Here is a 27,955-nt window from a genome sequence, read left to right as displayed (position 1 = left end):
ATGTAAACTCTGCAGTAGCTCGTCATTGGGCTAAGGAGGGACACAATCTTACACAGATAAGGCTTCAGATTTTAGAAGTTCTAACAAGGAATAATCGCCATGAAGATTTGGGCTTACGACTGAATAGAAGAGAGACCTTCTGGATTGACAAGTTAGGGAGTTTAACTCCCAATGGTCTTAACAAAGAGATTAATTTCCATTGTTTAATTTGAACAATTTGCTTTCTGTTCATGTTTAAGTAATGTGGTTTTAGAACTGGGGCGATGTGGAAACACATTGAAGCTCACCAGTGGGTTTTTCCCACGATACCTGTTAAGAATGATAACTAAACTGCAATAATGTTTGTACCACAGCCATGTGAATATGCACCCTTGTGACCTTTAAGTCTGGGACCCAAGGTGCAGCCCACAGCGACACTGCTATGGTCTCTGGGTGCTTTACCTCTACCATTATGCACTTAGAATGACATGTTCATATTCATTAACGTTACAGTTACATTATAGTTATTGTCAATGAATTTGCTTTGTGAGTATTTTTTCTATTTCTAGTAATTTTTCAATGTTTTTCATTTATTTATTATATTCATTTTTTTTCTTTTTTTTCAAATTTCATTTTATCGGTTCTTTACATCTCATATCATGCACACACTTTATCAGACAGATCACAAATGCAATCACACACACATCTCTTCCATTCTGTTTTTTGTTTATTTTTTAGTTCTTACACATTCTTTCGTAGTCCGCGCTGTGCTCCCAGATGCGAAAGGTGTGTATGTAGGACAACGGAAGACAACACAGTTAGAGACGTACATATTTCTTTGTAGTCCTCACCGCGCTCCCAGCAGTGCGACGCTTCCATGCAAAACAAGCACCGTTGCCAGGTGAAAGGTAGACAATACAGCCAGGAACTCTTCACACACGTGCTGTCCAGCGGCCATGTTAGAAAGGAAACTAGCCTCACCTGCAGGTTGGTTTGATGTTTAGCATTTCCCATTTACTTGTTTGTTTATGCATCTTTACACGGACACATAGGATTGACACGCGGTTTATTCAAATCTACAGAGAACATTCAGCAAGCCCATTTTCCGCTGCCTGCATCAGTAAATCCAGACAACAACGCTAATCACAAGGCGTCCTAATTTCATTTAACAGGACTTCTTCCTGATTTTAAACAGCCAACTATCAAACTAGGTAATATATTTTGTCAATACAGTATTTCACTCATTCTGTACTGTCCACACTTTATTAATTACACTTTTATCATTTTTTCTTTTTGACACGTGCACTTTGACGATATTTGACAACAATTGAACATGGTATGTCATGTTTTATTCATTATTATTTACATTTGCTTATGTTTATGAAACTCTGATGATTTAATTACATTATGTACGACTTACCTTGATGAAGGAGGAAACTCCAAAATGCATTGGCAATTTAGTCTAACTGTATGGATATGTTGACTTCTTCCTCACTAAGATATTATTAGTGAAAGACAAACTTTATGGATATAAACTTATTTTTGATGAATCAAAGCATGGACTGATTCATTACTGAATTCTAGCCGAAATTTTGCTTACTGCAAGAAAAATATTGTTTGAATTTGCAATCTACAATTTTTCAAACTTTAACATCCAATGTTGGGACTAACAGAGAGCGACAGTGGGGCTTGGCATCTTCACCTAGCCTTTTCCTGTACAAAGGGGAAGCACATCCAGCCTCTTCATGTCACACACTCCATACCAGTGCACATGAACATGAAGGAATCCAAGATGTGCATCCACTCCACAGTGCTCTGCATACACCTGCAACAAAAGCATACACAAGTCCCCTAAAATCCACTCACTCTGCCTCCTGAAAGACACAGTCATAACCATCTGAACTCCTCTCAGCAAACAAACTTTCTGCTACAGTCTTTCCTTGCACACAACACCCAGCAAACCTTATTGCCCAATCCCCTGGCCTCCACAGTCCCATGTTAAAGCCTGCCATCCTCAAAAGCCCCGCATGTGGCATGAGCGATTCACAAACTACTGTGGAGTCCGTGGACATATTGCACAATTCACAAGGGTGGTAAAAGCCATTTTAACCAGGGTAGGAGGTTTCCTCTTTAGTGGTGGCTCTGAAAAGAGCCTTTTTTTTAAAGTTGCTTATAAACAAATACCTTTTATTTTGTATTATTGGTCCGGGGAATGCCTCCTTACTGCCTTACATCAACCTCTGCAAAGTATCCCTTAGATTTCAAAAGAAACAAGCATTTCCAAGAATGGACAACAAAACACCATCTGCAGTAAAATAGTGCACACTAAGGGAGTCAATGTTGTCATTGGAGAAAACAGACATCTCAGCATGCTACAAAACTATACCCATACCTCTATTTTAACAATGCGCCTTCCAACATTTTGCTGGGGATTTAAATACATTGGGGTTATTCCATTGTGCTCTTGGTAGTATTTCAGAAAAACCACCGGTATACTTGGGAAAAGCAGCATTAGTTTCTCCACCAACAAATTCAATAAAGGCATCAAACTTGGGGGCACTGATGTACCCCAAATGATCTCTTCCACAGTGCATCACCAAAACGTCAGGACTACCAAATGTAGCCATGTTTCTACAGAGAGCAAGCAGTGCCTGCTAATTGCGGCCAGGCACAGTGCACCATGAAGCCTCCAGGCCTGAAAACCAAGATCTGCAGAAACACCTCTTGCCTTTGCATACCTCTCCAGATCACAAAAAAGGAATCTCCCAGTATCCATACAATAACTCCAGCCATATTCACTACACAACCAACACAACAACGAAAAAAAAGTTACCCTCCCTTCCTGTAAAGCACACCCTTAACACCTGATTGGCTTCCCCACAGTACACTCCCCTTTCCATGCCAGGCATGCTGAGAAGCCCCATATGTAGCATGTGTGATCCGCAAACTACCACAGTGTCCGCAGACCCCGTTACACAGGGACAGCCCTTCTTCCCTTTCCACTTCACACTTTGCAGCACTCTCTCATTGGCTACTGGTAAGCAGTCCCACAACCATCCTCTAATCAAATCCAAGATCTCTACATCTAACTCTGCCAACTCAGTACAGGTCTCCTAAGATTCCCAAGCACCTGCATCCAAAAGTACTGTAAAACTTGCCAAGATTTCTACTTGCAGATTCATCCACATCACCCATTAACACAAACTACAAGTGCATATGTTTTGTAATACACACAGAAATGAAAACTGCATTTATGTAACCAAAGCATAGCAAGAACATATGTTGCATGCATATGAGCAGGGTGCCTGCCACATGCCCTACATAACCTACCAAATACTCATACCGTCATGTGTACCATCTCTTCACATCAACTGACAGTTACTTAGAATGCTTTTTACTTTCACAGTTTTCTTGTACTGCCCACTAGGAAAACAGCTGAAAACCACATATTTCAATTTCAGCAGCAATGCCTGTGATTTTCTTTTATAAAATAAAACACATTTGGAACATTTGCACAGCACATGCAAGTGCCAGATCCTATGTGAAATGCCCAGAATGGACACAAAAAAGTGAAACTGCATATATATTTGGAAAGCATGCCAAGCACATGCATTGCACAATTGACAAAATGCACCATTGGGCGGAAAGCAAAGAAATGCATCTGTACATTGGAAACAGTGCTATCTGTAAATTTGGAAACATAAATGCAACAACTGAAAATAATTTCTTCACTCATGTAGTGAGCATCTATGTGTGAGAAACTTAACAAAATTACGCACACAGTAACATTCTCCTTTCAGATCTCGACATCTTTCTGCCCTTTTTCTCACTCTACTATGACTTCCACTAACCCATTTCCAAAACAACTAGTGCAAAAACATCTCACACACTTCAAAACTGCAGCCTCATAGGGCACAATTATCACTGCATCACTGGCCCAATACCAACAATGGTAATGCTCCCAAGTCCCCACTCCTATGCAGTGCTGTACAATTGAATACACACTCTAAATCTTCCTGCCATCAAATCCTCCTACAATCTAAAAAAATATGTTCTCCTACTGCTATTACTGTACCATTAACACACATACCCACTAACTTCCTTTTTTTGCAAATGCAGTGAAGAACCACCTGCTAAAAGCCAGTGATGTCTCTGCTGGAAGATACAACCCAGTAGAAACCTGCTCTTCACGTCCAAACATGTAAATGCAGGACTGTTGTGTTCTGCCTGTTACTCAGACAGTGCAATGTTGTTGTATTGTAGCCTAGACAATGTTATCCAAGCCCACAACACTCGCTTCACACTAACTCATTGCACATTGCCAGGTCCACCGTTTCTATTGTCATCAGAACACCAGTATATTAATACCCACTAGTTTTATCAAAACATTGCAATGTCCTTACCTACTCACAACCACATTACACTGTCATGCACACTGAAGCAAACCTTTCCCACAGGAACACACACACACATAGCAATACAACCTTCCCAACCAAAAATAACAGCCCTTTGCACACTCCTCTATGTATACCTACCTCATATTCAGACATTAATGCACAGTACACACAAATACATTGTACAACTTCCAAACCCACAATTTCCTTTTTTCTCCAACAGACACAAGATAATGCCTACCAAAAAGAAACTCCATAGAAAACAACACGGAAATAGAGCAGATAATACTCAAGCCATGCAAAATGGCCATCCATCTTTAGCAGACTTTGTACAAAAAGTTCAAACAAAACAGCTAATACAGTCACTAAGCAAAACAGATCCAGGTAGCAGGATCCAGATAGCAGGAAAACAAGTGTGACATCTCTTTCGAAATGTAAAACTAAAACGAAATGTATTAAGAAGAATGCAAGTACCAGTAGTACTAACACTACTTCTACCAATGGTAACATAGCCACAAGAAGAATTCCCCCAAAAATTATTTTACAAAAAATGTTCCACCATAGAATCCTTCAGTGCCTTTTAAAAACAGGGGGTGCTTCATAGACAGTGTAACACTCCTCAAATTTAATATTCATTTTAAACAGAATGAAACAACCAACAAAATTAATTAGTATACAACAAGAAATACTTTGTAACAGACACACTATCAACATAGATACCTTTGCAAACATCTGTGCAGGTTTGTGGATTCACACCACCAGCACAGAGCCATATTTCAATGAAGAAGCATACAAACAAAAGCAAACAAACCCAATTGCTATACATGGCAGAGGGGGAGGGTATGAAAAGGTAGACAGTACCATTATGGGAAAAGAAATACTGATTGAAAGAATATCCCCAACAAACTTACTATCAACTTTCCTTTCCACCAAACCAATCCGCCCGTCTACAAATTAATGGGCACCTCAATGTGTAACGTACGAAAAAAATCCTTCAAATCAGTATGTGAAAGCCAAAGACAAATTCAAAATTAAAATATTACAAACTATGGACTCCTGTCCAGTGCGCAAATACACAGTACTATGAGGATATTCATTAGCCTGCATTTCCGGACCTTCATTCAAAAGCACCTTCCACCACATCAAAATGCGACACACCATTTAACTGTATGAAATCTCGTTCAGAGACTGTACTATGCATAATGTCTGGCTTTAGCACTGGAACATTTAAATGACACTCTCCTACATGGTACAGCCAAAGAACTGCTTGAATAAATAGACTGCATCCGAAGCAAATATTTTGGAACTGAAGAGCACTTACAAAATCCAGTAACTGTATAAGAGAGTAGTGACAACCTTGCAGATTGAAACCTTCTATTACACATGTACAAAAAAGAAATAGCAAAGTTTAAAAGCACATCTTCTGAAGTACCAAACCAACTATGCGTGTGTTGCCGCATAACTTTTTATACAAATAGCACCAAAAATATAGATATAACATACAGAATAGAAGACAATGAGGAATCCCAATGGTTTCAATTAGCTATTTATCTTATAGTGGATAACAAATACGAAATTACTAACCCCCCAATACTTTGAATATACTGCACTGGAAAATTCGACAATAAACGAATGCCTTCACAGGCTATCACTAATAACGTGGAAATATTACCACTGCCAAAACCACTCCAACAGCTTAATTTGTCTGAGAGCATTGTAATCCAAACAGTGCACCCATTTCAAGAGATAATACACCTTCAACCAAAAACATCCAATTTGCCTCCTTCTGAATTTCTGAAAGGCATTGCTGGCAAAGTAGATTATTTTCCATTAGATCTAAAGAAAATGTAGACACTCTCTGAGTGCAACGACCAATAGATCAATCTTTGATTATCCTAGTGAATAGTGTTCCTACAAAAGACAAAAAAAGGACAAGAACTAGTAGACTTAAAGTTAGAGAAGCCCTGCAATTTGTTAAAGAAAAAAAATTAATACTACAAGAAATAAACATTGAAGAAAACCTGAGAGAAACCACCAAAATAATTCAGGATTCCTCATCAACTGACCAATTTGAACTTCTAGGTCCTACTACAGCCTCCAATATTTTAGACCAGTATACAATTCACCCACTGTACTACAAAGACACCATAGACGATGCACTAGAAACATGTCAAATGCGGCAAGCCTAAAGATCTCCAAATAGCACATGGGATAAAAGTGTGGAAGCACAAGCCTTTCCTCTACTTTTTCCTACTGGAAAAGGTGGAAGGTACGATGAAAGATGCACACAAATAACAGCATCAGAATAGCGCTCTTTACAAATGTATTATGAAGACCCCAGATTCCGACAAAATGTTGAATATATATTCCACCTCCTCTTTGAAAGTGAACTAGCAACTCTATGTTCTGGAGTTGCACACACATTGAAAAAAGGTTCTGATTTTCTAAACATGTCTGCTAGGCAGCTACTTAAAAAGGTGCAAGAGAAAGATTAAGTTTTACAGTCAAGTATTACAAATCTCTTGGCAAACATGCATCGTATGAAAGAGTACGTGTCCAACGTCACGCAGATGTACGGTGTATGCCATGCAACCTTGGCCACCCATATGGTTTGTCAGAGCATGCATGGGAAGACTTGAATGATTTCCCGCACATAGCAAACTAAAACAAACCAGGGATAGACATGAAAACACCTGCTCTCTTAAACATGTGTAATGTGTCAAGGTACTTCCATCATCACTGTATTGCCATGCTTCACTAAATCTGTAATAAAACAATTCCTCCCCTCGGAGAAGTGTAACACTTCTTTCAGAGAAAAGAATATGAAACCAGAGGAGCACCACACATCCACATACGTTTGTGGATTAAAAATGCCCCTATATTTGGTCAGGACAGTGATGCCAGTGTTTTGCAGTTCATTCACAAATATGTCATTTGCGAAATCCCTTCAGAAAGGGCACATAGCGACCTACATGCACACATTTTGCAGTTTCAAAGAAACAAGTGTGGCAAGTATTGTCAGCGCAAATATAAAAACAAAGGAAAATACTACACCAAATGCGGCTTTGGGTTTCCAAGACAAGTTTCAGAAAAAGGACAAGTAAACAGCTCATGTCTTCTGGTAGACACAGTGTGAAAGGTAAATCGCCTAAGAACACACACTGCATAAAAAGAACTGAAGCATAAAAAGTACATCAATGATTACAATGAAATCATTGCCCTCCTATGGAATGCAAACACAGATGTACAGTGTATTGCAGACAGTTCCACTGCAGTTGCACGATATGTCACAGCTTACTTAACCAAAGCTGAGAAAAAAGAGCTGAAAGACCTCTGAGATGACATATCATCTGGAAAAAAAGTATCACAAAAACTATACAGCTTTGGCATAAAAATGCTCTCCCATAGAGAACGTGGCTGCTACGAAGCCGCAGACCATTTAACCGAAACATCCTTGTATGGGAAATCTGAAAACATAGTCTAGCTTAGCCTTGCTCATGCTGCATTCAGAAAAAGAGAAAAAAGGTAAATACATAGTCAAACATTGTGAGGGCAGCCTGGTTAAACTTACCAAATGCAGCCTGATTAATCATATGAAGCTATCATTAAAAACTCCTCAACATAGAGAACTTTACTGTGTGTGCCTACTGCAACTTTTTAAACCATGGAGAAAAGTAGAAGATTTATTGGACACCTATTCCTACTATGAAGATGCTTTCAGTGCAAGTGAAAACACTACAACAGATACACACTTTAAACAGTACAAAAACATGTTGGACAATGAATGCCAACAAGAAGAAGAACATCAAGCACAAGTAAATGTAGACACTCCTGAGAGCAGTCAACCTTCTCTTATAAGAAGCCAAGAACCACTTGAACTGTCACTCATAGCAAATGAGGCAGATTTAGCAATGCCTGAAGTAGAAAGCACATTGTCTCAGTATGAGCAATCTGAAGAAAACTTTGCGCTATTGAAATCACAACTGAACAATGAGCAACGTAGCATTTTCCTAGAAATAACTAAAGAAATGTAACATGGTGTGCAACAAGAATCCATAACTTGTACCTGCCAAAGTATGTAGGTGGTCAAGCTGGTTCAGGCAGAACATTCTTAATAAAGATCATCAGCGAGTTCCTCAAACAATTGACAAACAATACACTTTCAGCTGTTGCAACTGCCCCCACAGGTTTAGCTGCCTACAACATAGGTGGTGTTACTTTACATTGATTGCTATTCCTTCCAGTAGAACACCAAAACAAATGAAACTACAACAAACTTTCAGCAGAAGTTTTAAATGTTTTGAAACAAATGAACCAAATGAAAATGCTCCTAATAGATGAGGCGAGCATGGTCTCCAACCTAATCCAAGAGATCCTTAAAACAGACTACGAAGAACTCTTTGGAGGAATACACGCTATTGTTTTCAGCAATATTCTTCAATTAACACCAGTGAAAGGTGAACCTATTTTTTAAAACCTTAGCACACACACTGTGCCATGTGAAATGTAAATCTCTGGCAACATTTCCAATACATAGAACTAACTGAAAACATTTGTCAGTCTGCAGACCTCACCTATGCTAACATTTTGAAAAGAATTCAAATTGGTGTGCTTTCTAGGGAAACACGGTCTGTCTTAAATTGCAAACTCATCCATGAACTATACGGGCATAACAAATGTGCTACTGATGTCATGAACAATTAGCACACAAAAATCTAAACTATATGTCCTTGATGCCAACCCTATGGCCTCTGGCCATGAACCCAAGAGTTTAGGACCTGGCACAACCACTGCAGCATAATACAGCCATGCACCCAAACATCTGCCCACTAACCACAACCCCCACACATAAGGCAGCCGCCTGAGGCCCTATCCACTTCAGTTCACATATCATTACAGCACTTCCAGCCAATGGACAGACTCTTAGCCTCTGGCCATGCACCCACGACTCTACTGACTGCCTACAGCCAATACAGCATAATACACTGAAGTACCCAAGAATCTGCTCAGTGGCCACAACCGACACACATAACACATCCACCTAAAGCCATGTCCACTTCAGTTCACATGCTATTATATTACTCGCACCCACTGCACAGACTGTCATACACCCAAGAATCTCAGGGCAGTCCAATAAGCCATCTGACACACACCCAGTCCACTTCTGTACACATACTATTATACTACTTGCAGCCAGTGGACACACTCTTGGGTGCATGGCCTCCACTCTAGTAGCTGTCCACAATTACCACAGCATAATACACCCATGCACCCAAGAATCTGCCCAGTGGGCACAACCCTTGGGGCAGTCCAGTAAGCCATTTGCCACACACCCTGTCCACATCTGTACATATACAATTACACTACTTGCAGACAGTGGAAAAGACTCTTGGGTGCATGGCCTCTGGCCACCTTTCACAGTTTAAAAATAGAAGTGAGAAAAAAAAGTCACAGGGCCCTCTGCAGTCTGCATAGTCCACATACAGTGCAGTAGTCCACAGACATCTAAAAAGTTCCATGGGTGGGATCACTGAAATCCTTTTAATTGTTTTGCCTTAAAAAAAGGTGGCTCTTAAAATAACCTTTTTTGAGTTTTTGACATTTATATATATATTTTTTGGTTTTACAAACTGAACTAAGAACACGTTTCATTGAATTTAATGATTTCTGCCCACTTTCACAAAAACTGCTTCAAAGCATTTTGAAAGTTTCCCCAAACATCTGATTACCCAAATCACTTAGATGGACTCCATCTTGCAGATAAATGTTGGCCCTATCAAATGTAGTGTTCTCATTATGAAACAATGTCATGCCAACATCTGGAACAAAAGCACACACAGCTTTATTGACATTGCGCCTCGCTTTTTCCCTTTGCGGATCAAATAAACTCAAACACATCAACATCTGTCTCTGGGCAATGCATCAAAACATTCTTTTGGAATTATGGAACATTTCCTTCAACATTCCCAATGTCTCCATTGCAAACTGCAATGAAATTCCAGTCACATTCCCCAAATTGTTTCCTCCACAATGAACGATAAAAATGTCTGGATATTTCAATTCAACCATATTTGCACAAAATGGGAGCAAGTCCACCCACATCATGCCTCACACTCCATACCAGAACACTTGCAAATTCAGGGAATCCAAGATTTGTGGCTATTCCACAATGCTCAGCACATACCTGCATCCAATGGACCCACGAGTCTCCAAAATCGAAACACTCTACGTGCTGAAAGATATTGCAATGGCCATTTTCAATACTCTCGCAACTCTTACTACCCTTCCTTCCTGTACACCACACCCAGGAAACCTGACTGGCTGATACCCCTGATGTCTGCCGACAGCACGACGGTCTGCAGTCTCTGCAGTCCCCTTTCTGTGCCAGGCAACCTTAAATAACCTGGATGTGGCACGTGCCGCCCGCGGACTATCGCGTTGTCTGTGGACAGATCGGGTCATTAGAGGAAGTGGGGAGGTTTACAATTAATTTAAACAATTTATTGTAGAATTATTGCTCTTAAATGAGCCTTTTTTGCTTTTATTTTTGCTTTTCTGATTTTCATTTCCTAAAACTACTTACAAATGTTTTCATATGCACTTTGCATATTTTTCAACTTCACTTTCTCAGTGCATTTTGAATATTTACAAGAAACAGCTGATTCCACAAATCAGTAAAATTCACTTCATGACTCCGAAAATTGTTGGCAACATCCACCTTGATGTTTTCATTTTCAAACAATGTCATGCCCAGACATTCAGAAAAACAGATACATCTTTATTTACAAGGTGCCTATCTTGTTCTAGTTGTGCGCAAAACATTTGTCCATCTCCACACTTCCATTGGATGTATTTCTGAAATAATAATGTCTGCACATGGAAATAGTTCCATTAACACTCAGAAATGTATCTTTTAATGCAACCAGCAAATATAGTGGTGTAAAATACCCTGCACTATTTCCTCCACAATGAACAACAATAATATATGGGCATTGAAAGTGAGCCATAGTCTTACAACACGCTATTAAACTCACCCAGTTTACCCCAGACACTGTATACCAGAAATCCTCTGCTCCATCCAAATCAATAGTACCAGAGATGCCACACAACTTAGTGTACCTTTTCATATTACGAACCCAACAATCTCCCACAATCCACACAGTCAATTTTCTTGAGCACTAACCACATCCATCTTCCCTATACACAACAATCAAAACACCCACTACCATTTCTTCCTGTAAACCACAACCAGAACACCTCATTGGCTAATCCCCACAGTCCCCTTTCCATGGCAGCTATCCTCGGAAGACACGGATGTGGCTTGTACCGTCCGCAGACTACCACAGTCTTAGTGGATATCTTGGCCACTGAAAGGGGTGGGGTGGAAATTAAACACAATTTAAGTTATTTAATCTTCAGTTGTGGCTCTAAAAAGAGCCTTTTTTGGGGGGGTTGTTAACAAAGACTTTTTTCTTTTTTTTACTTTTATGTACCATAGTACTGTACATTGTACATCTTCATTTACAATTTCCTTACAGGAACTTTGTCAATGCATTCCTAAGATTGCAAAGGAAAATTGCATTTCCAACATTAGTGCAGTAAACTCTGTCTTGACAAAAACAATTCACACCATCAGAATGTATATTATCATTCTCAAAATATGACATTCCTGCAGCATATAAAAAAGCATGTATGACTTTATTAACCAGCTGCCTCGATTCTTCAATTTTTGGACTGAAAATGTTTGTTGGACTGATTTATTTCCGGAAAAATGATCCGAGCAGCAGAAAACAGTTGCATTAGGTTTTTAAATAAATCCTTCAGGGCAACTTGCAAAAACACTGGAGTCACAAACCACAAATTGTCCCCTCCACAATCACAATGTCTGGATATTTAAAGTGAGCCATACTCTAACAAAATGACTGAATGGAAGCGTTCCCCAGAATCCACAAAGTCTGCCTTCTCAGACACATAGCCATAGCCATTGTCAGTGCTCTCACAACTCTTGTAAACAAATCTCCTACTACCTTCTCGTCCTGTGCACCACACCCAGCCAACCTGATTGGCTAATCCTCACAGTCCCCTTTCCATGCCAGAACTCCGCAAAACACCTGCATGTGGCATGTGCCATATGCAGACTACCGTAGTGGACCGTGTTAAACAGGGGCAGCCCTTCTAGCCTTTCCACTTTCATATTCTCAGCACTCCCTCATTGGCTGCTTTCAAAGAGTCACACAACCATCCACCAATCACATCCAACACCTCTACACCTAACCCTGTCATCTCACTTCAACAATTCAGATGTACTCTTGAACTCTCAGTGTACATATCTCCTTTTAATGAAAAGCATCTGCATCAAAAACTACTGTGCAACTGGCCAAGATTTCTATTTCCAGATTCAACAAGATCAGCACCTAACAAAACATAGTACAGGTATGGCTTATATTTAAAAACATATTTTCTTCAACTCTTTCACAAATATATATAAAGGGTTCCTGCTTCTTACCCTGTAATAAGCTTCTCAATAAGCATATTCTCTTTTCTAAATACTCTAGCAAATGCCATGCATTGCAGCATTCATCACCTGCTCGGATGAAGCAGCAAACAATTGCAATGTTCTGCACTTGACGATGCTTGTCATGAAAGTAAAAAAATGCATTTGTGCATGTATATCAGCACTGTGCACTGTTTCATAAAATAAAGAAAAAGCTGATAAAATAGATTTGTAGACCATTTTCTAGTGACACATAGTGCCTGTCAGTATAATATGTTGGCAGCACATGCATATAACCCAACATCACCCATTCAAATCTATAGGTGCTTGTTAAGTCTTTCTTTTTTCCTTTGCATTCTGTCACTTCCAATTCCACTTAATATTAAATAAATGTATAAAATGCTGTGCTTTTTAAAAACAAATGTGTAGCATTATTAAGAAAGTTAGAAAATGCATATCTGCATTTACACCCGCACTGTGTCATTTTTTCATAAAAGAAAGTAAAAGTAGATAAAATACATTTGTACACCATTTGTAATTGGCACTCAGTGTGTGCCAGTTTAATACATTGACAGTAAAATAACCCATTCCAATCTACAGCTGCTTATTCAGCCCTACTTTTTTCTCTACATTCTGTGTCTTGTACACCAATTTTCACAATGGGAAAAGTGGAACTACAAGTCCCAGAACGCAAACAAAAAATGTAGGACTACATACACACCTACAGATTAGAATGCATCATGTTGGCAAGTATGCATATACACCTAACATATTAAACTTCCACAATCCAACTGCCATTTAAAAGCATACTACATATCGTTTCCATCAACTTTTTCATCTCTTTTGCAAAATGTTACAGAGCTTCTATAAAAATACATAAGCATTTCTTAACTTTCATTAAAATGCTCCTAAAAGCAACCACTTTTTAACTGTCCACAAATTATTTTAACAGTTTTTGCCCAACTCTTCTCCTTCTTTCATAAATATGAACCTTGCCTACTAAAAATACTTTGCCATTACCACATATCACCACTAACTTTCTTTTACAATTACAGGATAGAAGAACATTACTGAAATAAACACCTGAACAATTTATACCCTTCGCATCCAAAAAAGTAAGTACATGCATTTTCTGTGTATATGCATAATTACAGCAGCACATTTCCACTATATATTAACCTGACTACTCTTTTCAAACCAACATTTTGTTTCACTCTAGCCCATTACATTCCACCGTTCACACTCTTACTATTCCCGTCTACAGACCACCACTGCAAAATCCACTATGTTGCCCAAAACAGCACAACCACCCTACAGATTTCATCACACCACCACTCCCTTACTAACCCAACACCATTACACCTCTGCAGACTCTTACTGTCACAACCTTCCCAACCATACTGAAGTGGGAGAATGGAAAACCAGACTCCCGTCCTTCACCTCTCGCGCTTGGCCTAGAGGGTCGCGGCCCAGACACCCGCCACGAGAAGAGTTTGCCCATTTACCAGATGACCAAATACCCTGGTACAGAAACATACGGATGTGTCCATCTGCCTGCCCAACAGCCCGCACTGGCCATGCCGACACCTGCGGCACGGACCAACTAGACTGAAATCTACACATCGTTAGAGATGCCATGACGACCTAGATAACGGGAAGCACCGCTGAACTATTATACACGCTGAACATTTCCACACCAATCTACACGAAGAACATACTCAGTGCTCTGACGTAGGCGACAGGCTTATTCACGGACGTGCATCTTTATTATTTTTACATAGGCTTTCAGAATGCAGAAACGCAAGACGCACCATGAGCTCATTTATAACGCTTGCTCACGCTTCTCTTGAAACCCGTTACCATCATGAGAGATATAATGGAAACACGATACTGGCCATGAAACTGTATGCCACTATAACCTAAAGCATCCATGCACTAAATGGATTACTCGTGCACCAGGCCCAAGTAGGCCTCAAGCAAGAGTTCCCGTGGACATTAACAAAGCAAAAGTCAGGTTGCTGAGCCTGCAGAAAGAACCCAGTGGAGCAACCAGCCAAGGTCGTAATGTTGCAAACCCACAGTCAAGAAACAAATCTTTAAAGGCACGATGTTGCAACCTCGCACTCCACGTACCAATGTTAAAATCATATCTGCAAATTAAACCAGACATACAGTGGAAAAACAATATTAATTGTGCAGAATTATGCCTCAAACACGGTCCCTCCCCACGTGACCAAGCCGAACCTGACGAGATGCCAAAACCCAGGAGAGAAAAGGCGTCTGGGTACCTCGCTACGAGACGCAGGCCGACACACTTGAAAGGCTCAATGGACACCTGCTACAGTGGGAACGGTCAGTCTCCCACCTATGAATAAATCCTCACATTGCCTGCACGTACCCATATTGAAACACTGTTGCAACCACAGGTGCACCGTGTGCTGGGAACAACGGTGGTCCCAGGCTGGGGAGCTCACGGATGCACCAATCAGAACATGAGGTTCTTATCTCAGACGTCAGTAACGTTAGCCAATCCTCAGGGGTCTTCATGTAACAATTCTTATGTATCTAATTGTAGGGACAACCCAGATATACCACCTGACTACATCTTAACCACTAATATCATTCTCTATATGCGTACTATACTAACCCCACCACTCGAGCAACCAATCAAGAGTGGCGATAGGTTCTTTTGGTAACTTTTTGGAATGACGCAAGTAGCGCGTCATAATGTAGTAAAAAGGGCCTGCGAGCCCCACTATTGTGTGTGTGTCAGGACGAACGCGTACGCTCCTTGACCCATCCCTGCCGTTTGCATAATAAACGGCAGAAGTTGCCTTGCTCCTTGTGTGTGCCTCATACTCTGTCTCGATCCGAGATATACACGGGAGGAGTTGGGGCCTCCCTGCCCGGAGGTCTGCGGACGGCCCGGCCGACCCCGGCAGAATCCCCCCCGACAAGTTGGAGGCACTGCTGAGATCTGTTTAAGATCGACTTTTATTTTTTATTTTTCCAGGAACTCCCGTTGCGGGGAGGCCCGGCGGCGCGGCCCCCTCTGCCGTTGCCCCCTTCTGAGGACTACAGGACCATCGCGGAGCTGCGAGAGGACCGGACAGCGCAATCCGGATATTGGCCCTCGGGAGCCGGTTGAGAAGTATCCCGCCCGCGGTCGGCGAGTGTCCAGACGTGGTCCAGACGAGGGGAGGTGGCGAGCCGCTTGGAGGGGTGCACGCAGTCGAGCGGCCCTGCATCGAGGGAACTTGGTGAGCATGACACGCACAACAAGCAATGCGAAATTGTGAGGGAGGGGGCGGAAGTAAATAAGGGAGGAGGGAGGTATTGTAAAAAGGTGGGGTGAAGGTTTAATTGAGTGATGATAATGGAATGAATGGTAGTGAATTGAGTGCGAGAGAAGGCGGCTAACGTTACGCGAAAGAGGGGGGCAGGGCACGAGAACAACACGTGCAGACGCTCGCAACAAAAAGCTAACGTTACGCGAAAGAGGGGGGCGGGGCACGAAAACATCACGTGCAGCCGCTCGAAAGACACTGATTGGCCTAAATCGCGACTACGTGTGAGGGTGGGTGTGTGTGGTTTCCTACGATTTGACATTTATCATTCAATGAGTAGATGAGGTTCCCTATTGTTCGAGCAAGAAACTCGATAGGTAGATGAGGTTCCCTATTGTTCGAGCAAGAAACTCGATAGGTAGATGACGTTTCCCTGTGGGCGGTGGCTAGTTACGTAGTTGCCCAAAACGGAAGATAATTGGCTGGTTAAGCCCTCCTGTTGAGGGGCGTATCACACGCGAGGCGACGCAGCGTGCGCAGTCCGGTTATAGTATTGATGAGATTACCTTGTTCAAGGAGAGACAGGAAGACAGCTGTAGGGTTAGCGGGGTAGATTGCAAGTGTATTTTGAATTTAAAGAACATAACACGAATATACCAGTAGTTCGAAGAAATAGGTGACGTCACCAGTAGGGATTTAGTAAGATATCGTGAACACAAGAAGCTTTGGGTTTGACATTGGTGGGGAAGAGAAACATGATAAAGGAGCGGACACGGAGATAAACGATAAACGAGTGGATCAAAGAGGAGAAGGGGAAGGGGGCGTGGCTGCGCACGGAGAACGCCGGCCACGGCAAGTGTAAAGGTGGGAGGAGAACGGGGAAAAAGGACGACTGTGTAAGATCGTCGTAAGGGGTACGCAGCTGCAGGGGGCTGCGTGCGCTTCGGCCGCAGGGGGCCGTAGGGGAAGGAATATAATATAACATCATAAATATATTTGTTTTATAATTTTTTTTTTTTTGTGATTATTATCATTGCATAATTTGTCAAAGGATTGTCGTAAGTCCCCACACTTGCGGGGCAAGGTAAGCAATAAAAGGTTGTATGTTGCAAACTGGTAGCAAGGGGAAGGGTAAGAAAGGGTGCGCTAGTATGTCATACGGGAGAGGGTTGGGAGGGTGGGGGAATACCCTCACTACCCCACTACAACATATATGCACCACACTGCCACCACATAGGGAGAAGTTAATTAAGTACAGCATAGAGTGGACCCAGGGGACGGACAACAAAATGTTGACACCATGGCCGCCTAATGGTAGCTTTGACCCATATGCCCAACATTCACTATTAAACCATCTGCACAATACATACAAGGGGAAGAAGTTGGCAAACCATGTGGAGGTGTTTAACTTATGGAGGATGTTCCAGGGGTCTAGACCAGGACCAAATGGAATGTTCACTATGGGGGAAACACCGGAAGAAAAGGAGATTAAGAAAGAAGGAACGGATGGGGAAAAGGAGAGTGAAGGAACAAAGAATATGGGGAATGAAAAACTGGGTGGAGGAAAGGTTGATAAATTAGCTGACATAAAACAGGAACCGAGCAATGAGATACCCTTAACACCGGGAGTGAAAACAGAGGGAGGAGGGTTGTACCCTTTAAGAGAATTAGGAGAAATAAAAGGACAGTTAAGGGCGGCTGAAGGATACTCAAACCCGGCATACAGCCCTCCACCATATGTGGCTCATGGAAAGATACCAATGGGGGACGGGAGGAGAGAAGAGCAGACTGTAGAGATAGGAAACGATGAGTGGGTAGCTGCACAGATATTGTTGAAATTACGAGGATCACTAACTGGAGAGGAAAGGGAGGCGGTAAAGAGAACAAACGAGGATAGTGAAAGAGAGAGTGAAATGAGGGGAGAAGAGCTGCTACGGCAGAAGGAAGAGATTTTGGAGGAAAGATTAGCTAAACTAAGGGATGAGCAGAATGAACTGATAAAACAACTTGAGGGGGAGGAAAGAGAGAGAGTGAGGAAAAGGAAAGAAGGTAAGGACGAATTGGAAAAATTAAGGGAGCAAAGTGAGGAGAGAAAGAGGGAAGCTGTAAGGGTAAAAGCAGCAGCAGAAAGGGTATCAAGAGTAGTGATGAGGGAGAAGAAGAAGGAAGAAGAAGAAAATGAAAAAGAAATGGAAATATGGAGGAGGAGGATAATATCAGAGACAGCTAAAAAATATGAAGAGGGGAAGGTAATAGAGAGTATAGTAGAAAGAGAAAGGGTGAAATGGGAAAGGAGGAGAGAGGATGAAAGGATATTGGAACAGATGAGCAACGAAGTAATGGAGGAATTAAAAAGGAAAAGAGAGGAAAATAGTAGGGAGATGGAGGAGAGGAGTGAAGGGGAGAGAGAAGAGAGTAAGAGGGAGAGTGAAAGATGGGGAGAAGTATATAAAAATAGAGAGGTAGCAACAACGTCAGCACTAAGGGGAACAGGTGGTAACAACGGAAAGGAAGAGGGAGACCTAATAGACTTAAAAACTGTAACAATAAAAGGAAAAAAGGCAGAGTGGGGGGCGCAATTTATGAATGATTTTTGTAGTGAGGATGGAAGGAAGAGTGAAAGGGAAAGCTTAGATAAGCTATACCTCACTAGAACAAACATAGATTCGCCATGGGTGAGTAGAAGATGGGAGGAGCTGGAGAGAAGTAAGGAGGAAGTGAAAAGAATGGGAGAAACACAAACTAACGAACACACGCCACCGACGCTCACCAACCAACACACGCCACCCACATCACCATCACGCTCTCTAACGCCACACCCCACATGTTCAACAACTGCACGCTCTCTGCACAGAATAAAGCTCGCACCCTTCATGGACGAAGTTACACCTTATGCATGTCGGCTTAGGGACCTCCCTAGTCGCAGGCAAGACAGGCAAACAGACGTGCCAATATTGAACACAGGAAAGGATGAAAAAAGGGGAAAGGAAGAAGAGGGAGGTAGGAGAAGGGGTAGTAAGGAAGGATTTGAAGTAGTAAAAGGAATGGGGGAAGAGGAGGGGTGTGAAGAGTTAACATCATGGAGCATAAAGGATGACACAAGACAGAATGTAATGCCACTGCTGGAGAGAGGAGGGGTTAGACCACAATATGTACCTTGGAAACATACGGATAAGGAAAACATAAAATGTAGGCTCCCATCATTAAGTGGAGGTGCGGGTAAATGGATATATGAAATGGAAAAACACACCGCAGGACAGAAACTAGCAGTGGGAGATGTTAAGGGCCTGTTAATATCAATATTAGGGGATAGAGCGGATGACATTTGGAAAAGAGCGGGATTCCATGGGGTAACAATAACAAACACATCGCATGATGGGGCACCATTTGCAAACTGCAGACATGCGCTATGGCAGGCACTAAGAGTGCAGTACCCAGACACATCAGACATAGGAGCCATTACTTCCCGTAAGATGGGTGAGAACGAGGATCCTGTTGATTATATCCAGGATATTCAAGAGAAGTGGCGCATGGAAACTAGAGAACAATGGGACAAAACACCAGCCATATTTTATCATATACTAGTACAAGGGCTCCCAGAAGGAGTTCAGAGACAATTAAAGAAAGTAGTGGGGATGGAAGCAAAACCATGGCCGGAAATACAACTGACTATAGTACATCACTGTAGAACATGGCAAGGAAAAATGAAACAAAAGGAAGAGGACAGGAAAACAGAAGAGGCCAAATTAGTACAGAAAAAACTTACTAAATATACCATGGAAGGGGCACTAATAACTGCGCCAACACCAATGGCCCAAAGCCCAACGCAAGTAGTGGCTGCACAAAATCCAGCTCAAATAGCGCCTCCACAAGAGGTAATAGAGCAAGTGCTGCCTCTGCAATCACACGCACAGAACATGGGAGGAGGGTACCCAATGCAAGGAGCTGGGTATTATAATTATAATAGAGGGAGAGGAGGGTTTATGAGGGGAAGAGGATACGGATATAATACCTAACAACAGGCTGGGGGACTCAGAAATAACTACCAGACAGGGCAACCAGTATACCAGGACAACACAGGGAACTTCCCATGGCAAAACAGGGAACCACCCGTGTGTTGGAGCTGCGGACTATTAGGACACATGTCACGTACATGCAGGGTCAGGCCAGGAACACCAGCATGGAACGAACAAGCACAACATAGGACATCACAAGAACAGCAGGGCATACAACCACAGCAGATGTCACCACAAGGGAGTGACCAACACTATTCCCTACCACAACAACAAATAAAACAATACCTGCCACAAGTAACTGGTGCAGCGTTAATACAACCACCACCACAACCTGAACGAACGCAATTGGGTGGGGTGACGGTGTTGGGGCACAACCCTTACACAGGGAATGGCCAGTCATTGTACCCCCAATAGGACAGCCCACAGACGGCCTTGGTGTGTCCCATCCTGTCAGTAACACCTAATAGTGCGGAGGAGCCACGCATAGAGGTAACGATAGGTGACAAAAAATTATCATTCCTTGTTGACACCGGGGCAACCCGGTCTTGCATAAGGGAAGGTAAGTTTAAGATGTCAGGCGAAGCCATGAACACACAAGGGTTTTCTGGGGCTAAAGGGTTGGTTCCATTTACTGATAACGTTCCGCTATCTATTGGAGATTACGATCTGTCAGTACCACTTTTGTATTATAGTGCCTCACCAGTAAACATACTGGGGAGGGACATAATGAACAGATTAAATATGACGATCTCCTTTACAGAGGATGGCATAATTTGCTCTACTCCAGGGATTAACATGCTTGCAGCACGACAGATTTTGCAAGCATACTGTGGACAGATAGCGATCAGGGCGGAGCCGGTAGACGGCGAGCTATTCCAGTACGGAACAGACATGGCATTTGCATGGATGCCAGGGATAGGAGGGAAAATATGGAGGAGACCAGCAGCCTATCTATTCCGACCAGAAACACCAGCTAATGAACTGGAAGGGAAGGTCCTTGCAGTGGACATTGAGAGCATTATTGCAACAGCTGATTATGTTGCTGTGCACGCCCAAGATAAAGAAGGGAGAGCATGGAGGGCGGTGATAGCACTAGCAGAAGGATGTAGGCTGACCCAGGTGTCAGATGAAGAGTTGTTTTCAGAAGAAAAGGAGGAAAATGAAATGGTGTTCATGATGAGTGTAGAAATGTGGCTAACAGTGGCTCACAAACAAGTGGCACAGAAAATTGCAATGGCACTTGAGGCACCCGCTGGCACACCAGTCCCATTTTTTAAAGAAGATATGTCAAAGGTGCCAAAATCATTATGGACTATTAGCCCTTATGATGTAGGATGCATTAAAAGCATAGGGGGTGTAAGGATAAAATTAAAAAAGGGTGCCATACTACCAAGAGTGAAACAATACCCATTGTCAAGAGAGGCAGATGAGGGCATATACGAAACCATAACAGCCCTTATAAACAATGGCATATTGGTCCCCTCAGAATCCCCATGCAACACAGCTGTGTACCCGGTGCGCAAGGCTAAAGGAGGGTCTTGGCGGTTCATACAGGACCTCAGACCGTTGAACAACATAGTAGAAGCAGAGTATCCAGTAACAGCAAACCCGGCCACAATTTTGTGTGGCATTCCAGCAGAAGCATCACGGTTTACAGTGATTGACCTTAAAAATGCTTTTTTCTCAATACCATTACACCCAGACTCACAAGACTTGACAAGCTTCACTTACCGAAATAGGAAGTGGAAACATACCAGATTACCACAGGGATATTGTGAATCACCTTCAATTTTCAATAGGGTAATACAGATGGATTTGGGTAACGTTGAGTTGGAAAGCACAGTGTTACAGTATGTGGATGACATAATAATTTGCAGTACAAATGAAGATAAATGTAGAGAGGACTCATTAAAAATGTTGACGATATTGGCTGGAAAGGGGTACAAGGTAGACATGGAAAAGATACAATACTGTCAGGAACAGGTACTTTACATTGGCCAACTGATATCACAATATGGAAGAAGGATTGCACCACAAAGAGCACAGGCAATATCAGGCACTCCCGTGCCACAGACTGTAAGAGAACTGCAGCAATTTCTGGGACTGTGCAACTACTGTAGAGCATGGGTATTTGATTACAGCTCTTACATAGGACCCCTGCTTGAGGGTTTGAAGGAAGCAAATAAAGGGGAGAAAAAGTTGGGATGGACTATGGAAATGAAGGAGGCATTTGATGAATTAAAAGAAGCAATATCAACTGCTCCAGTACTAGCATCCCCAGACTATGAGCGACGATTTTTTATATTTTCACATTGCGACTCAGCAGTAATGAAAGCAGTATTGGCCCAAAAGACTAGCATGGGCTATAAACCAGTAGCATTTTACAGCGGTCACTTAGATCCAATAATGTTAGGACAATTCTCTTGCGAACAAGGTCTTGCTGCAGCTGCATTTGCAGTAGAAAAAGCATCATCAATAACTATGGGGTGTCCAACTACACTATTTGTAGAACATGCACTATTTGCGATATTGAATAAACCTAAGTCCACACTGACGACACAGAGGGCAACAGGTTATGAGATTATTTTGTCCAAAGCTGAACTGGCAATTGTTAGATGTAGCACGGTTAACCCTGCAAGGTTCCTAGCAGAAGTAATTGAAGAGGGAGATTACGCCCACGACTGCACCCAAGTAACTGAGATGTACTCATGTACTAGGAAAGTTGAAGAAAACGCACTAGAGGGAGGTGAGCTTTTGTTTATTGATGGGTCATCAACTATTGATCAAGGAGACGGGATAAGGAGGACTGGGGCAGCAGTAGTACAAATGATGGAAGCGCCAGTGTGTGTGGCTATTAAGTGTGTACAATTACCACAGCATTACTCTGCTCAAGCGGCGGAACTGGTTGCACTCATATTGGCACTAAAGGAAAGTTTTGATAAAAAAGTTACTATATATTCCGACAGTGCATATGTTACATCCACTGTCCACTCAGGGCTATCAAAGTGGAGAAGAAGAGGGTTTAGGAGAGCTGACGGCACTCCAGTACAACATGCCCTCTTGTTGGCTGAACTAATTGAAGTAATAAACGATCCCCAAGAACTAGCCCTAGTAAAATGCACAGCACACACCAATGGAGAAGACTATATATCAAAAGGAAATGCAGCAGCAGACGCACATGCAAAATATGCTGCATATTTTGGTGAGATATGGAACCCCACAGACTCACAGAGAGGGAGAGGGAGGGGAATAGCGAGGGAGATGTTAATAAAAGAAGGGTACACCCATCTCCCAGCCACCCAGATTATGGAGTTACAAGCGGCTGCACCAATGGCCGAAAAAGAAGTATGGGTGAAAAGAGGATGCACAATGTCACCAACCGACGCACTATGGCGCCAGGGTGGCACTGGGAAAGTTGTAATACCATTGGCATTGTTAAATACCGCCTTGAACCAATTACATCACCCTGCCCATACAGGCAAAGAAATAATAGCAGCACGAATTAGAGAAGATTGGTTCTGTCCCGAGTTAACATCCCATGTGTCAAATTTTATCAGCAATTGCCTTACATGTCAACAGTTCACGGCCGGTCATACTTTAAAGGTGATAAGAGGTACCATACCCCGACCAGAAGGACCTTTTCGGCACCTCCACATTGACTATGTTGATATGATCAACATTTGTCAAGGCAATAGATACATGATAGTAGTAGTATGCCCATTTTCTAGGTGGATCGAAGCAGGGCCCTGTTCACACCCTGATGCGTTTAGAGCAGCCAAATTTATAGTAAGGGAGGTATTCCCCAGGTGGGGAGTGTGCGAGGTGTTAAGATCAGACAACGGACCCCATTTCGCAAATGAAATGTTCCAGCATATCACATCCCTACTGAACATTAAACACAAATTTGCATGTGCGTACCACCCACAGGCCAATGGTGTATGTGAACGCCTGAATGGCCTATTGAAGGAGGCAATTGCTAAAATACAGCAAACAACAAAGAAAAGTTGGTTGTATTGCCTTCCGTTAGCACTGTTCGAACTTAGAAACAGGCCAGGGTCCGACCACCACCTCACCCCACACGAGGTGGTTACTGGACGCCAAATGCGCCTTCCCCTAACACCAACGTCAAGGGCATTCACCGACCAAGAAAGTTCTGCGAATGTGTTAGGTGATGAAATGTATCAATATGTGTCTTCTTTGATTACTAGCGTTGTGTTTGTGTCTCAACAGCTCGAGCGCACACGGGGCGGGTCCACCAGCAACCAAGAAATAGACGAAAATACAGAATTGGGAAAGGAGAACTTGTGCCAACTTGCCAAAGGTGACCACGTACTACTTCGAAATTTTAATAGAAAGTGGAACCAGCAGAGGTTCACTGGCCCCCATTTAGTAGAGGACGTATCAACAAGAGCAGTAAAACTAAAGGATAAGCGTGCGTGGAACCACCTGCATGATGTAAAAATTTACAAACTGCAGACCCGCCCCAGCGCCAACGACAGGTCCATTGGAAAAACGCCAACAACATCCCCGGCAGCGGAAGAAAACACAACCACAGACAACGACCCAATTGTTCCCTCGGAGAGAATAACGGACGAAGAAGGGGGTGATCCCCACACTGCCCACCCCATGGTCACACGTTCAAAGAGTAAAACTGCTCCCGCCATCTGAGCAAACCCCCCCCCCATTGACTACTAAATACAATTGTAATAAAAACTAAGGACTTCGCTTGCACCAATACACATGTAAACACGTGAATGTTCTCTTTTTCTCTCGCACATACAGGAGCTGCGTAATATTGTATTGTTAAGAAAAGTTATCTAACAAATTCAGTGTGCAGGCGTAGATGGTGCTGCCAGACGATAGTTACCCAGAAGAATTGTCACACCAATTTGTATACGAAATAAAAAGGCCAACATACTTAAAAAAGAAAAGGGTACGTGTATACTACACGGCCTTCCTCCTGGCCATAGAAAATTACATGCCCCACCTCCGCCCATACTTGCCGGTCTTGAGAGACCGATCACTTAGAGTAGCGTGGGAGCAACTCTTCACCTGGGCACTGAATGACTATTTGATAGGGAGAGCTTAATGAAACAAAACTAACATTTAATAACAAGCACTTTTTGAGAATTTTTAGGCGGGCAACTTTAACGTCGCAAGAATACGCTGCCAGGACTGCAGCAAGGTAAGAGCAAAAATGTCGGTGAGGTTAGCATATGTAATAAAAATAATAGGGATTTTTATGATCACCGGAGTTTTGGCTGCCTCTGTATGGCAGTACAGCTATGCTATGAGTTTTTTTGCTGCACCCAAACCTAATGTACCCCACCTCCCTGCTGCAACAGGTGTTACGTCAGGTGGTAACAGTAACAATGAACAAAAGCGAAATAAAGTTAAACGCAGCACATACTCAGACAATAAAGGTATTGATAATTATGTACAAGATTCAGCACACGTCACAAACAACATATGGTACCAGCACATGACCCGCATTGGTAAGCAGACAACTGAGGATAGCTGTTACGTTTGCTCATTAATACCATACGCCATGAGCGCTTCACGAACATTTGTTGCCACAGAAATAGATGAAAAAACAGCACAGTGCATAATATATTTGGCCCTGTTCCAAACGAAAGGAAGATTCCAAGGAACAGTAGTGCACATGACATGGAAAACACGAGACTCATACCCATATGAAAACAACTTCCTCAAGACCTATCTGAGTTATCACAAGACCAGTTTACATGCTGAAGCATTCAGATACATAACAAGTGGCCCTGAAAAAGGAGAAACAAAGAAGGTAACACTGCAGTATCTACCATGTGATTGGTACGCCACGGAAGTTCCGGGTAAACAAGGATGCTGGGAGAGGCCATTACTGACGATAACAGGAAAGGTGTTCCTGGGTACCAGCTGGGAGATAGGAGTGGTTGGCAGCAACATGGTAACAAAAGAAACTATCTCAACCATCGAGACACACAATCATCGATGTTGGACGACATGGATCAAGTATGTACCAATGCTCACGTGGGTAGAAGAAGATGAAGACCCGATAACTATATTACCATTGACTGCGCCCAAAGTATGTTACCAGCATAAAGGAGAGGTGGACGTGGGATATAACACCAATTGTGCAAGTGTGATGGAGTTACCTGAGGGGGGAGCGGGAACAGCAGTAATAATGGACCATTATTGGGCCTGTGGAGAAAAGGCATATCATACACTGCCTCCCCTGTGGAGTGGTGTGTGCACAATGGTACACGTCAATGTACCATCACTAGTGGTACCTAAGAAGCATGTCGATGTGGCGAAATTTCCGAAAATGGATGAAGGAGACAGGAGAAGAAAGAGATCTGCACCACTCCAGAAGGAGCAAGAAAACAGGACCAACAGCAATGATACTGTCCTAAACAGGAGAAAAAGACAAGGAGAGCCATTAACAGGAAATTATCTGTGGGGAAGGTCGGAAACGGAACTAACATCAATACCGCCAGAACACAGACTATTCAGCAGAGCAGCAATGTTCTTCTCCTCAATAATACATCCGGGACTGCAGGCATACGCAAACGCAAAATGGCTGCAAATAACCAGATGGGAACTAATGATGACCATAAATTCGACAGTAAATGGGTTTAACGCAATTAAAGAGGAGCTGCGAGCTGTAAGGATGGTAGCACTACAGAACAGATATGTATTGGACCTTCTCACAGCAATGGAAGGAGGAGTTTGTGCAAAGATAGGACAATCATGCTGCACGTTCATACCTGCCAACGATGCCGACAATGGTACACTAACAGAAGCAGTTTCACAATTGGCCCAGATGCACTCCAAAATGATGGACGAAAGTAACGGCGTAAACAAGGATAAAAGCTGGTTTTCACTATTATGGTCATGGATGCCATCTTGGCTGTCAGATGGACTGAAAATAATAGTGGGATGTGCTATTTTGGCTGGAGCTGCACTGATAATAATTAGATTTTGGAAAGCCCGGAAGGCGCGCTCAACTGATGAGTTGCTGGAAATGGTGGGAATGCACCCCTTGATGCCAGCGGATGACGGCCAGCACACAGGTGTGATAATACACGAAAGGGAGAAGTTGCGCACCCAAATCATCGCCAATCATCTAGACCCACCATCAGTGAAGATCGAGAACCCAAGGAACCCTAGGAGCTACATAGGAAGATGGGTGTACTGTACTCCTGGAGGAACATGCGAATACATGTATTGGTCATTTGAAGATCACGTAAACCATTATGGACATCTCGGAGGGATAACCAAGATATGGAGAGTAAGAGGAGATAACGAGAAGGATATGTTTGTGGTCGACAAGTCGACCAGAGGGGGGACTGAAGTGGGAGAATGGAAAACCAGACTCCCGTCCTTCACCTCTCGCGCTTGGCCTAGAGGGTCGCGGCCCAGACACCCGCCACGAGAAGAGTTTGCCCATTTACCAGATGACCAAATACCCTGGTACAGAAACATACGGATGTGTCCATCTGCCTGCCCAACAGCCCGCACTGGCCATGCCGACACCTGCGGCACGGACCAACTAGACTGAAATCTACACATCGTTAGAGATGCCATGACGACCTAGATAACGGGAAGCACCGCTGAACTATTATACACGCTGAACATTTCCACACCAATCTACACGAAGAACATACTCAGTGCTCTGACGTAGGCGACAGGCTTATTCACGGACGTGCATCTTTATTATTTTTACATAGGCTTTCAGAATGCAGAAACGCAAGACGCACCATGAGCTCATTTATAACGCTTGCTCAC

This window comes from Ambystoma mexicanum, chromosome 5q (assembly GCF_040938575.1).
Source record: "Ambystoma mexicanum isolate Mex_15411 chromosome 5q, UKY_AmexF1_1, whole genome shotgun sequence".
Taxonomy (NCBI): Eukaryota; Metazoa; Chordata; class Amphibia; order Caudata; family Ambystomatidae; genus Ambystoma; species Ambystoma mexicanum.
The sequence above is the reverse complement of the archived record's forward strand: the minus strand, read 5'-3'. Positions refer to the sequence as shown.